Here is a 13,158-nt window from a genome sequence, read left to right on the forward strand (position 1 = left end):
TTCCAGGACCTGACCACCTCTTCTCATCTCCACCTTCCAGTCTGGTCCAAGCCACTGCATTTCTGTTTGTGGCCAAAGTCTCCTAATTGGGCTCCTCACTTTATTCCCCTTCAGTCTGTTTTCACATGACAGCCAGGGTGAGCCTTGAATGGGTGAAGCACAATAGTCAGATTATGTCCTTCTCTGCCCAGGACACGCCAATGGCTTTCTTCCTCAGGGAAGTCCTTACTGTGACCCTCAGAGAGCAGAGGCAGTCCCCATCCCCTCTCCTTGCCGGCTTGTCCTTCTACTACTATCCTCCCTCCCTCCCTCTGCCCATTGCTCTTTCTCTAACAGGCTGGGCCCTGCCCCTCCCCCTCGTAGGACCTTTGCACCCCTGCAAGGTTCCCTCTGCCGGCAGTGCTCTTGCTGTGCATACTGATAAATACTGAGTGACTCATTCCAACACTTTCTTTAGGTCTTGACCCAAATGGCTCCTTCTGGGTGAGGCCCTTCCTTCTCCACTAAAATTTCAACTAGTCCTCTAAACACTCTCTATCGTCCCTTGCTTTAATTTTTCTCCTTAGCACTTCTGTAACTAACATAGTAATGTTATCTATTCATTTATCTTGTTTATTTTTTATCTTCCTGCCTAGAATATTAGCTGCACGAGGGCAAGGAGCTTGGTCTGTTTTGTTTACTGCTCTGACTCTAGAGCCCAAGATAGTTCCTGGCAAATGGAGACATTCAATAAATATATGTTGAGTCAATGAATAATTCAAGGTTGATTTTGGCCGGTGCTCTGTACTTATGGCTAGAGAAGGCATAAATAATGCACATTGTTTTCTTCTTGAATTCCGTGTAGGCAGCTTTAGGGTTAAAGTCAAGTTATTGTTGAATTATTTTTTTTTCATTTCTACTCTCCCTGAAGTATTCATCTGCTTTGATAACTTCTATCATACCCCTATTCATTAAACAAAAGTCTTGCGAATTTATTTATCCAACTTTTTTGAACACCAAACTGTTCGCAGGTCACTGTAGGAGGCTCTTAAGAGACATGATCCACCTTTTCAAGGACACTTCAATTTAGTTAGTAAGGCAGGACTAGCAAGCAGCAGATAGAAGGGCTATTTTCAAATATAAGAGAGGGCTGTTTAAGAGGGATTCACAGAATCCCAGTCGAGATTTTTCAGAAAAATACGTCCTCATTCCACCCACAGGCTATAAGTTGGGGTACATGACAATTGTACTAAAAAAGATTTTCCAAGTGAATTCATTAACAGACACAACCACTCATTAAGAACCATAGATTTAATAGTCTTGTGTGTATGTATTGTGCTTACAAACAGACCAACACACCTGACACCTTATTTATGAGGGCTTGCCTAGTAAATACACTCTTACTGTAATTGAAAGTTCCCTAAATTGAAGGCAGATTCCCGAATCTATCAACTTTGGGGTAACAATCTATATTAATATTTAAAGTAAACACATTTAATGTACTTGTTTCCTCTTTATGAAATAAGATGCTTTCATTGCTTGTCCAAGACAAGCACCTGAAAATCAACTTTTGATTCTTAGTTTGTCAACGAATAAAGCTGCCGCTTGACCTTCAGCAGTGTCTGGCTTTGGGGGCATTAGTTGTGGCCAGACTGCCGTTTTGCCATTTGTAGCTGAATGGGCATTTATGTACTTCCCAGGATACAGTTCTCACACCAGTGATGCATGCCTTCTGGAGGCCGGATTGCTTTTGTGCATTTTATCTGTGATTGCCATCTCAAGTAAAAATTACACTAGTGCAAAGTCTGAAGGCTAATTTTTCACAACCTGTTGCATACTGCCCTATGGATGTCCCCCCTTGGATGTTTTACTTGTTTCAAACTTTGGTGGAAACTTCAGGGACTTTCCTTCTGATGAGTTTCCTACTACTGAACAGACTTAGAAGTGCAAAACTCTTACTGTGTTTTCCTCGTTCATCTCTATATTTGGGTAAAGCTGGATATATAAACCATGCAGTGTGAACAATTTGATATCATTATCATTTGGGCCGTAGCCGTCAAATTCTTCGGTTTGCCTCAGTTTACTCTTGTGTGTGTTCTGCTTTCTTTTTAAAAAATTTCTCGAGGGTAAGTGTTGATTCAGAATATTCTTAAAAATAGAGTCATCATGAGTCTCAGTTTGGGAATGGGGTTTATCTCCAGCTTCTGTGAGAGCTAGATGCACACTAATTTACTAGTGCTGGAACCAAACGGGTTGAAAATCCTTGTTTTCCCACCAGATGGATTAGTTTAAAGTATCACAAAGCGTCTGAGGTTTTTTACGTTACGAATGTGCTTCTTCGCACACATCAAGAAATGAGTACCATGTTTTGACAGTAACTCCCTTATGAAATTATATGCTGCACACGTGGAGTAAAAATCCAAGCCATTCTCAAGGGAGCAGGCTTATGAATCTGGATGAGGTCACACCTCTTTAAAGATGCAGTTTGATAATCCGACCTCAAAACAAAGGAATTCTGTTAATCCTCTCACAAAAGTGCAAATTGCTAATCAGATCCCTGGGCTGGGCTGGCAGCTTGGTAGACAATGAGCTTGGCAGAAGAGCGATTTTGGGCGGATAGATAGCTGGGAAGCTTGGGATACCAACTTTGCCCCTGTGTTAGCCCAGTTGGGCCCGTTGTTTCGAAACAATGACGTATGTCAATGGAGGTGGTTCTCGCCGTCATTGTGTTCTCCCGCTTTTCTCCTTCCATGTTAATGATGATGCAAATCAATCTTCCTGTCTCTCATTTCACTTCACTGGTGTATAGGCTACTGGGCCCCTATATTCTTTTCACTTGGATGCATGTGTCTTTTGAATTTCATTACACATTCCTCTACAAGCCCAGAGGGTTTTCCTCCCTTCCCATAAATAGTGTGGTGGTATTTGAAAAAGAAAGAAATAAATCCTAATCCAACTGAAAAAAAGAATTTTCTTCTGGAAGGTGAAATTGGATTCTTTTTCCGTAAGTGATAAAACGCAATTTGAGGCAGCTTAAGAAAAGAAAGCTGGAATTGGTTGGGTAAAGGAATACAAGGAAGGCAAATAACCAAACTGGGGGGAGGCAGGAGTTTGGATGGGCCTCAGGAACACTTGGGACCAGGGAGTCATACTCCGTCAGGGCTCGATACCCCTCTCTCCTGTGTCCATGTCACTCTGGATGTCAACTTTTCCTTGCTGCAATAGAGATTTCTCCATATTGGAGGAAACGGCACCATCGATGACAGCACAGGAATTCTATAGCTTGCTGTTTTTTCCATTTTACTTAAATAGACTATCTCTGGGAAGAACTCTGATTGGCTCCTCTTAGATCAGGTGTCTGTCCTGGACTCATCAACCCTGCGTATATAACCGCGTGTTTGTCAGGGTGTAGAAGGTGCTTGCTATTTGTCTTTTCCTCTGTCTTCTTTGGACTTAATGAAATATGTAACCAGCCTGAGAAACCCTAAAACCTGACGACTGTTTTAGCACGTGGAGTGATTTTGCACAGGTCGATACCACTCTTCTCACTCTCACTGTATTTGACCTTTTTGGCATTTACAACTTTCACCCAAACATGACTAAGAGTTAATTTGAAAGTGAAAAATACAACTTCTGCATTCTAAAAGGGACTTTCATTAAGAGAGTGCACTATTTTGAATACTTCCAGCTAGTTGTGTGTCTCCTGTTAAGAGAGTGTTTGTGAATTATTTGGGTGCAGTGTGTCTGTTGAGGAGTGAAAATTACAGCTTTGGCTGTGGAGCCATTTTCCAATAGGTAGGAACAGGGTGCTTCTGCTACAGTACAGGATGGGCTGCTGTTGGCATATTGGTTTTCAGTCAGAGGAATGATGTGGAACTCCACAAATCTACATCTGGAAGAGGAGAAGTGAGTCAAAGGTAGAGGTTTGGGGTAGAGGCTGCCACCGGTGCAGCCATGCTACCCACAGCCGAAGCTTTCTGAATAAGAGCACTGTCTTTTTAAAAGCAATAGGGAGTGAGGATTGAGGGAGTGCTCACAGCGGTAAGTATAACACAGCTGTGCTCTGTTTATGCTTTGGCTACAATAAAAAAGCTATAAAATGTGAGATGTCATAGCTCCACTTTGCTTTATTTATACTATTTCCTCTGAGCTCTGTCACACTGCACATTCATCTGCTAAGTTGCAGCAAGAATGGAGATTAAAATATCACAGCTCAAAATAGGAGTCAAGCGGAAGGAGATTCATCATAGCCCTATTAAAAATATGTAAATATGGGAATGAAGTCATTTTAAAGCTGTACAGCACTCCTCCTTTATGAGTTAAGATCCCTTGAGCAAGTGGTGGGCTATGCGAGGGACAGAGCTAGGGGACTTGTGCGCCATTTCTTCCACCCATGGAAATTCTTTTAAGATTAAAGACTGTTTGAATTGCAAATTACACGTGTTTTCCTATAATCATGCCTGTTAATAATGGCAGGAAGTCTGATGCAAAACAAGAAAACAAAGATTTGGTAATTAAAGGTTATATATTGTTCACTAGGTTAGAATGATTAAAATTAAGATCAGAAATCTCCTTTTTGGCCTCTGCTCTTAGTGAAACCTTGCGAAGCCTCCAGAGGTTTCCCTCTATAGGAAAGTTCTGAGAAGGAAACTGAGACTTGGAGACATGACCTGGCTTTCTAGAATCCAGTTGTGAACGATAAAGCTAAGTCTGGAAGCTGAGTCCTCCCTAAAACTTGGCTCGGAAATTACTTCTTCTAGCATTTCCTGTATCTCTAGTCCTGACAGAAATTCACTCCCAGTTGTCTATATGGTGTGCTTGGGAGGGTTAAGGAATAGATCTTTTAGATGGAAAGAGTGGGCTATCTCAAATGGTATTAACACGACTCTTCCGCTCTAGTCTTTGTGCCGCTGGATGGCACATGGATGTTTTGGCTTCCCCTTTTTTCCCCCCAAATGTGCTACTGTAGTAATAATAAAGACCAACACTTAAGTAACCAGGGTACCAGGGATGGTTCTGCGTGTTTTTTATGTATTAATTACTTAAATTCTCACAACAACCCTATACAGTAGGTATTATTACTCACATTTTACAAATGTGGAAACTGAGACATAAGATCGCACTGCTGGCGAGTGAAAGCAGGAATTCACACTGAGCATCACAGCCAGCACTGTCAGCCACTATTGCCTTTCCCAAAGGATTAGGTACACACTCGAAAGAGCCCTGGACTGAAAAAGAGGAGATCTGGATTTCAGGCACAGTCCTGCCATTTCCCTAGTCAACCGATTTTCCTCACCTGTAGAATGAATGAAGAAATGATTATGTCCTTTGCGATTTCAACTTGGCATGCATCTGGATACTACTACCTCATGAAAATAAATTTTTTGAGCAATACGTTTTCTGCATTCTTATTTAACTTTGATTCCAGAAATGGTTATGTTAAACATTTCTAATATACAGTGATTCTAGAGTTTCTTCTGTCTTGCACTTTTCACTGTATTTTGGTTGAGTTCTTTTGGTTGCAACTAAAAGGAGTTTCATAGGTAATGAAAGACCTTCTAGCTTTGTGACCTTGAGCACATTTCCTAATCTCGTGTGCCAATTTTCTCATCTGTAAAATGAGTATAATAAAAGTACCTGTCCCATAGAGCTGTTGTAAGAATTAAGCCAGATATTACATGTAAAGCAGTTGGCATGGTGTCTGCTCATAGGAACTACTACAGAATATCAGCGTTGATTATGATTACTGTTGACCACTCAAGTCTCATTGAGCATTTCTGTCTCTCGTTCCTCATGCTACCAGTTCTACTGGTAGGAGAACTGGTAGCAAATCAGCTAATGTTGTTTGTGATTGCATTCCTTAGAAATTAGAAATTCTAATTCTAATTAGAAAGGTTGATAAGATACCATTAGAGGTTACCATCTATTTGTGGTAGAAATATTAGATCAGGGTGGAACTTTGGGAATTGTGTAGGCTACCCTTTAACGTGATGAATAAAGTACACTGAAAGATCAGGTGACTTGTTCCAGGACACTCAGCCAGCAGGTAGAGTGTGGAGGTAAAGCCTACAGATCCAAACTGCAGTTGGCAAAACAGTGCTGCTATCTATGGAGTTATTAAATGGAACATGTGAAAATTCTTGAAATTTGTAAAAGGAACCACAACACATATCTTAAGGGTTTAAAGTCGTCAAATTACCCTAGTATCTCAGATTTATAGCAATTTGAGATTTTAGATCATGTGTCTTTTGAGCAGTCTTCACAAGAGGATGCTAGGAAAGATGCTTGAGGCTGGCAGGGGAGTACAAGTGGTCATCTTCCTTACTGACTCTTAAAAAATTCGTGTTCTTGGTCTCTTTTGTATGTTGGGTGAGGTAACATGTAACTTTCAACAGTATGGGAAGAAGTGGATCTGATTTGCTTTGAGAAGGTATAAAGGTATAAAGAAAAAAAGATTTTTATAGCAATTTGAGTAATTTAAATAGGAAAATAATCTGATAAGATATTGTAATAATTTTGGGGACACGTCTAATTGGGTCGAAACTTATCCACTTCTACTCTAATATACAAAGAAAATGGAGCTGTTTCCATAATGTATTCTTGCTCCTGAGTCCCTACCCTACTGTGCAGATTGAAAGATAATAAAAAGTAAACTCCAAAGAGCACAAAATAACTCAGTATCTTTACTGTCAAATCGCCTCTTTTTGTTTGTTAGTTTCTCTATTTCCCTGTCCAGGGTAGGGTTGGGTGAGAGGGGCACCTTGGGTGTACAATGTAAGGAAGTATCCCTCTCAGGTGGCAACCCTGCACTTACTTGACCCTAAGAGGGATGACTGCTTACATTTTGTGCCCTCCCCTGCCCCTGTCCCCACTAAAGAAACCAACTATGGGGAGTTTGTGTACCATTGCGGCTGGCACGGTGGTGTGGAGTGTCACATGTGTGCATGCTGGCCCTGGGGTTGCCCTCTGTATCCTTCCTGGCATCTTCCCTCGGCCAGGGTCTCTACCTGTGGGCCCCTCTGTCCTTGCTGATGTAATTAGCCCCACCTGGATGTGAGCCTGAGCGGCTGCTGCTGCTGGCCTACCATTGCCTTGAATACCATTGCCTTGAATTTGAGGTCCCTCTTCCTTTCCCCAGCCCAGGGCTTTCCCAGTCTTCCTCTGTGTTGTACGTGTGTGTGTGTGTGTGTGTGTGTGTGTGTGTGTGTGTGTGTGTGTGTGTGTGTGTGTGTGTGTGTGTGTGTGTGTGTGTGTGTGTTGGGACTGGGGAGGATGGAACAGAGTACAGACATTTTGAGGTTCCTTGCACATGCACACAACCTGTGAGGTATAGTAAACAGTTTTAACTCAATCTATCTGGGCACCTTCCTTCACCAGTTTTTTTTCATTTCTCCCTCACCAGTTTAGATGGGTGTAAGACTTACAACAGGGATTCCCTGAGAGGCCTGTGACCTCTCCCATGCCCTGCCCAACAAGTAACGTCCATGAAGAGGACTGTCAGCTCTTAGGTCCCTTTTATCCACCTGATATTCTCCTGCCCCACCTCCTTATTGGTTAAATACCAAGATAGGGAGAGAGCCTGGCCCCTGCCTCTGAGCTCTGCCTCTCTTCTTTCCCCAGACTTCTCCCCCCTCCCTCCCTAGATACATGCGAGTTCCCATACTGGCTCTATCTGTTTAGGATTCACATTTTGCTTTTGCATTTTCACCGGGAATATTTTGGAAATCTTGCAATCGCTCTTCACTCTCAAATTCTGTCATTCAAGATTGTTGTCTCACTACGTAAGCTGATCAGTAGCCCCTATGTTCTAACTAGTAGCTGATCTCCCACCTTGCATTCTGGAGGGTCTACTCTGGACCGAATGTCCAGGAACTCATGATTGAGATAGAGGGTGCAAGGGGAAGGAGGAATTATCATCCCAGTATACCTAAGATGTGTGGGGTAGCACAGGTTAGTCCTTACTGCCCAGCCTGGTTTCTACTGTCAATTTAGAATACTCTCCCTCCATCGTGTATATATCCTGTAGATTCTGCCCCACAGGAGGAATTAGGTCTAGTGTCAGACTCTCGCAAGAGGACCTACCCATTCATAATCTCTTATTGACTAGGAATTTGGGGTGCACATGCTTCCTGAGTTTTCTCCCATATTCTGCTTATGGAGGTCGCAGACATGCAATCCATGCAATTTTAATACAAGGTGATCAATTTTCTTATATGATTAGGTACAGTATTTTATGGGAGCACAGAGAAGGAGTGCCTCATTATGCTTAAGAGGGTCAAAGAGGGCTTCCCAGAGGAGTGAAGCCCAAGTTAGGGATTGAAGATCAAAATAAAAAAAGGAAAACACACACACACACACACACACACACACACACACACACACACAAGATTAATCATAGTTTTCTAGTTGAACAAGATGGGGATGGGAAGGATATTTTTGAAAGGGCAAATCTCAGAGGAAAGCAGGACCTTATCTGTTTCACTTATCAGTGTGTCCCTATCACCTAGTATAGAACTTGGCACTTAAGTATTGAACGTATTAGTGAACTAATGACTTTATCTTGAAGGCCATTGAAACTGGTCATGATAAAATGATAAAATTTGTGTTTTATAAAAATAAACATGGCAGCATTGTAGTAAACGAGTAAAGAGGGAATGAGACAGGGAGCAATTGTAGTAGCATGTTCTACGAAGACTCTTAGGAGAGATTCTTTTTAAGTGACCCCCAATCTCACTTCAGGTACTTAGAGATTCTGTGTCTTCTGCACTGAACATATGGTAGTTTCCCACATATGCCTCAAGCAGGCACAGTCACTGCCTACTTCTACCCTTAAAATGGCCCCAGAAACTTTGGAGATAATTCACAGCATATTTAAGCATTACCTTCTCAACACCTTCCATATAGGAGGCAGCGAGTCGAGTTTTCCAAATGATCTACTGAAGAGACAACAATTACATTTTTGTCTTAGTCCATATGGGTGCTATAACAAAAATACCATAAACTGGGTGGCTTAACACAACAGAAATTTATTTCTCATACTTATGGAGGCTGGGAAGCCCATGCTCAAGGCGCCAGCACATTCGGCGTCTGGTGAGAGCCTGCTTCCTAGATGGCTGTCTTTTCGCTGTAACCTCACTTGGTGGAAGGGGATAGGGAGCTCTCTGGGGTCTCTTTGATAAGATGACTAATCCCATTCACGAGGGCTCCACTCTCATGAACTAAGCACCTCCCAAAGACCCCACTTCCTAATATCATCGCATTGGGTTTTAGGTTTCACCATATGAATTTTGGGAGGACATTCGGTCTTTAGCATATGGCGTAGTACTGTTTTTTCTGTTTCTTGTTCAGAGTGGGTCCATGACTTTTCAGTATTGGCAACGGTAACTGGTAACTGGGGGTCTCTATGGTTAGTGAAACCTGGCACATAACTGATACTGTTTTCAGAGTGAAAGACTGAAGAGAGGTCAGTAAAATACATCCAGAATCCTCAGTTCCTGTGTGTTATTAGCTTTCTGCAAGTATATATCAAGTTATCAAAAACGTAGTGTCTTAATACAAGTCCCATTTATTAGCTCACAGGTCAGGAGCCCAGCATGGTTTGACTAGGTTCTCTGCTCAAGGTGTCACAAGGCTGGAATCAAGATTGGCCAGGCTGGGTGCTTGCCTGTACACTGCTGGGGAAAAATCTGCTTCCAAACTTATTCTTATTGGTAGAATTCAGCTTTTTGTGTGTAGGACTGAGGTCCCGTTTCCTTGGGGCTATCTGCTAGGGGTCGCCCATAGCTCCTAGAGGCTGTGTGTACTCCTTGCCACGCCACCACCTCTATCCTAAAGTCCACAGTGGTGTGTCAGATCCTTCTGATGCTTCAATCTCCATCATCCTCAGTCTTTGACCTCTAGACCAAGATTTAAAAGGTTTATGTGATGAGGTTAGACCCATGCAGATAATCTTCCTGTTTTAAAATCAACTGTGTTAAATAATCTATTCATGGGGGTAAAACCCATCATATTCACAACTCTGGAGATTATGCTGAGAAGCCTGTTCACAAGTTGGGGGGAATGTGTGGACCATCTTAAAATTCTGCTTACCAAACTGATAGTTGTAAAAAAAAAAAAGTTTGCTTTTTTTTTTTTAAACAAGGTTACAAACAGCCTTTTGCATACTTCATTTAGGAGATGCAGAAGAAGCATATGATTTAATTAATATTTTGTTTGAAAATCAATGTACCTCTTAAGTTAACTTTCTCATATCTGAACTTGACAGATCTACTGTTACTAATCTTTAGAAATTTTACTTGTATGTGACTCATGTACTTCTAAACAGTACTGCTGTTCATATAACCAAAGCAAAACATTTCTGAATCTATTACTGGAGGAGGATTTTATTGTTTGTACATGGGAACATAAAACAACATACAGTATATACATAAACACCATCAATTCAAAGTGATTTTCACTGTTAAGTGAGAGTTTTGTTACATTCACTTGAGTGGTAAGGTGAGATGTCTTTCAAAGCTTTGGGGCTTTCCAGATTTAAAGAAGGAAGGTGTGAGAGTTTAACCAACTGTACAGTTGTTAGTCAGCTACAGAGTTTGAGGGAGCCAGTCCTCCACACAAGACCACTCTCACTTTTTTTTTTTTTTTTTTTGCGGTACGCGGGCCTCTCACTGTTGTGGCCTCTCCCGTTGCGGAGCACAGGCTCCAGAGGCGCAGGCTCAGCGGCCACGGCTCACAGGCCCAGCCACTGTGCGGCATGTGGGATCTTCCCGGACCAGGGCACGAACCCGTGTCCCCTGCATTGGCAGGCGGACTCCCAACCACTGCGCCACCAAGGAAGCCCCACCCTCACTTTTGACACCAAATGTGTGTTTGAGGGATTTCCAAAACTGCCCTCAGGTTTGAAAATTTGCTAGAAGTACTCAGAGAACTCAGTGAAAGCTGTCATATTCATGGTTACAGTTTATTACAGGGAAAGATCCTGATTAAAGTCAGCCGAGGAAAGCAGTTATATAAGGTTGGGTCTGAGGCTAGAAGACCCAGCCACAGAGCTTGCATCACCCTGCCCTATGGAGTCAGAACATGGTATTTTCCCAGTACTGACACGTGACGGTATGCACAGAGCATTGCCAACTAGAGAAGCTCATCGAGCCTTTGGTGGCCAGAGTTTTTACTGGGACTTGATCACATACCACTCGCCTGGCTGACCGTTAGTCTCTAGCCCCTCCTGGACGTCAGTGTTGGGCTGATACCTTTAGTCTCCAGGTAGTTTTGGAGGCAGAATTGATATTGCATGACTCAAGGCCCCTATCATAAAATCACATTGTTAGACTATCTTGTGGCCAAAGCCCTCAGGCAAACAGAGACATTCCTGTCAGCCATGACGTTTTGAGGTCCTAGAGATTACCTCCCGGTAGCCAAAGGCAAAGGCCAGAGTAAGGTTAGCTCTTCAGAAGGGGAGGGAGGGAAAGAGGAAGGAATACAAATAGTGGTTATCATTTATTGAGGGCATGCTGTGTATCAGGCAGTGTGCTAAAGCATTGTTTCCTTGGATCCTTTGAACATTATTAGAAAGTTACTAAAATTATCTTTATTTTGAAGGCAATTCGATATTTAGAGAGATTAGTGGCTTATCCAAAACTGTAAATAGCCGATGGTGGAACCAGGATTTGAACATGTATCAGCCTGATTCCAAAGTACATGATCTCAAACACTGCACTGTATAGCCTCCACCAGAACCAAAGACAGTGAGAATATGTAATGTAATAGGCATTTAGAAACAGTTATTTTTGAGAATTGAGTTTTCAGGATAAAGTTGTCATTCAAATGTATAAGAATATGCACTGCTACTTTAATAATATATAGAGGAAGAGCGTTGGTAGATAGAATGGTTACTTTATTGAATTCTTACCTTGCAAGTGGATGCCAGACAGCACTGTCTTATTTAATTCATTCAAACACATTTATGAGTGTGCATTATATCTCAGGTGCTGTGCTGGCCATCGGTGACCCAAAGATGATGATAAATATGTTCCTGCCTGCAAGGAGCTAGCGGTCCACTGGGGTATGTAAACTGCTTATTGTATTTTATTTTTAATATTATCTTTGTTTTAAGCAGAATATAGAACACTCAATATGTAAGAAATATTTTGCGTAGAAATTTTGCAAGCATTTGGAACAATTTTGGGCTGGAGGAGCTAATGCTAAAGAAAGTTGCAATTTGGAGATTGTTGTTCATATAACCAAATCAAATAATTAAAGTCAGGTTCACTCTTTTGCAGATTCCGTAATAATAGGATAGATTAAAAAAGTAAAACTACTCTAGAAAAAGCCAAAGCACTGAGATTTTTGTGTTACCTAGGCAGTAAATGATGGCAGATGAAGGAGTAGGAAAGCCACCAGAATACATCACACATAGTAACAATGTACATTTCTTCTTCACACTTAGAACATTGACTACTCTGCTTTTTATTGGTTACTTTAGTGATTATCTTTCATCTTCTCCTTCTTTGATTTCTCCAACTGAGCAAAGTCTATATTGGGATAAAATAAGACTTATTTTGTTAATGTTAATTTTTGGCAAATATGTATTTTATTTAAGTAATTTTATTTAAATTGTAGTTTCTAATAGCCTATGGTTACAATAAACCATGCAGTTTGCTGGGAGTAGTCCTGAAAAATTAAATACAGTAATTGCAGTAAACATAAATAAGAAATATTATATTCTAATGTTACTTTATATATTTTATAGGTTATTACAGAGGAATAGAATTAGAAAAAAAATAAATTTAAGTGAACTTGATGTCCAGTAGTTCATACTGATACTACACAACCATAATAACAATATATTTGGACATATTTATATTAATACGCTATCTAGATTAAGCATTATAACTGCTGAGAGTGCAGTTGTGATCATTTAAAAATGTGAGCAAACCAGGAAAGAACATATCCTTTTTCTTGGCAATATGATTTTAATTTTTAAAAGCATTTAGTTTCATAAACCGTATCCATCATCTTTGCACAGACAAATGTTGTGGCAGTTTTTTGAATGAAACTCTTGGTTCCCTAAAGAAATTATAGATACACTATAAATTTACAAATGAAAGGTCATTTATCAGAGTTATAAATAAGAGTGGTTCCTGTGCTGATGCCCCTGCAAACTTAGAGTGGTTTAATATC

General features: G+C 41.1%; 1 protein-coding gene across 4 annotated transcripts in view; it reads left to right on the forward strand.

The window, feature by feature from the left end:
* Nucleotides 1–13,158, forward strand: part of SOX5 (SRY-box transcription factor 5) — a 991,328-nt gene that overhangs the window by 154,742 nt on the left and 823,428 nt on the right. For all 4 annotated transcript variants that reach the window (XM_060306246.2, XM_060306247.2, XM_060306245.2 and 1 more), the window contains one exon: nucleotides 11,964–12,040. The gene's annotated coding sequence lies outside the window, so the exon portion shown is untranslated. The remainder of the gene's footprint in view (nucleotides 1–11,963; nucleotides 12,041–13,158) is intronic.

Source organism: Globicephala melas, chromosome 10, assembly GCF_963455315.2.
Source record: "Globicephala melas chromosome 10, mGloMel1.2, whole genome shotgun sequence".
NCBI classification, from domain to species: domain Eukaryota; kingdom Metazoa; phylum Chordata; class Mammalia; order Artiodactyla; family Delphinidae; genus Globicephala; species Globicephala melas.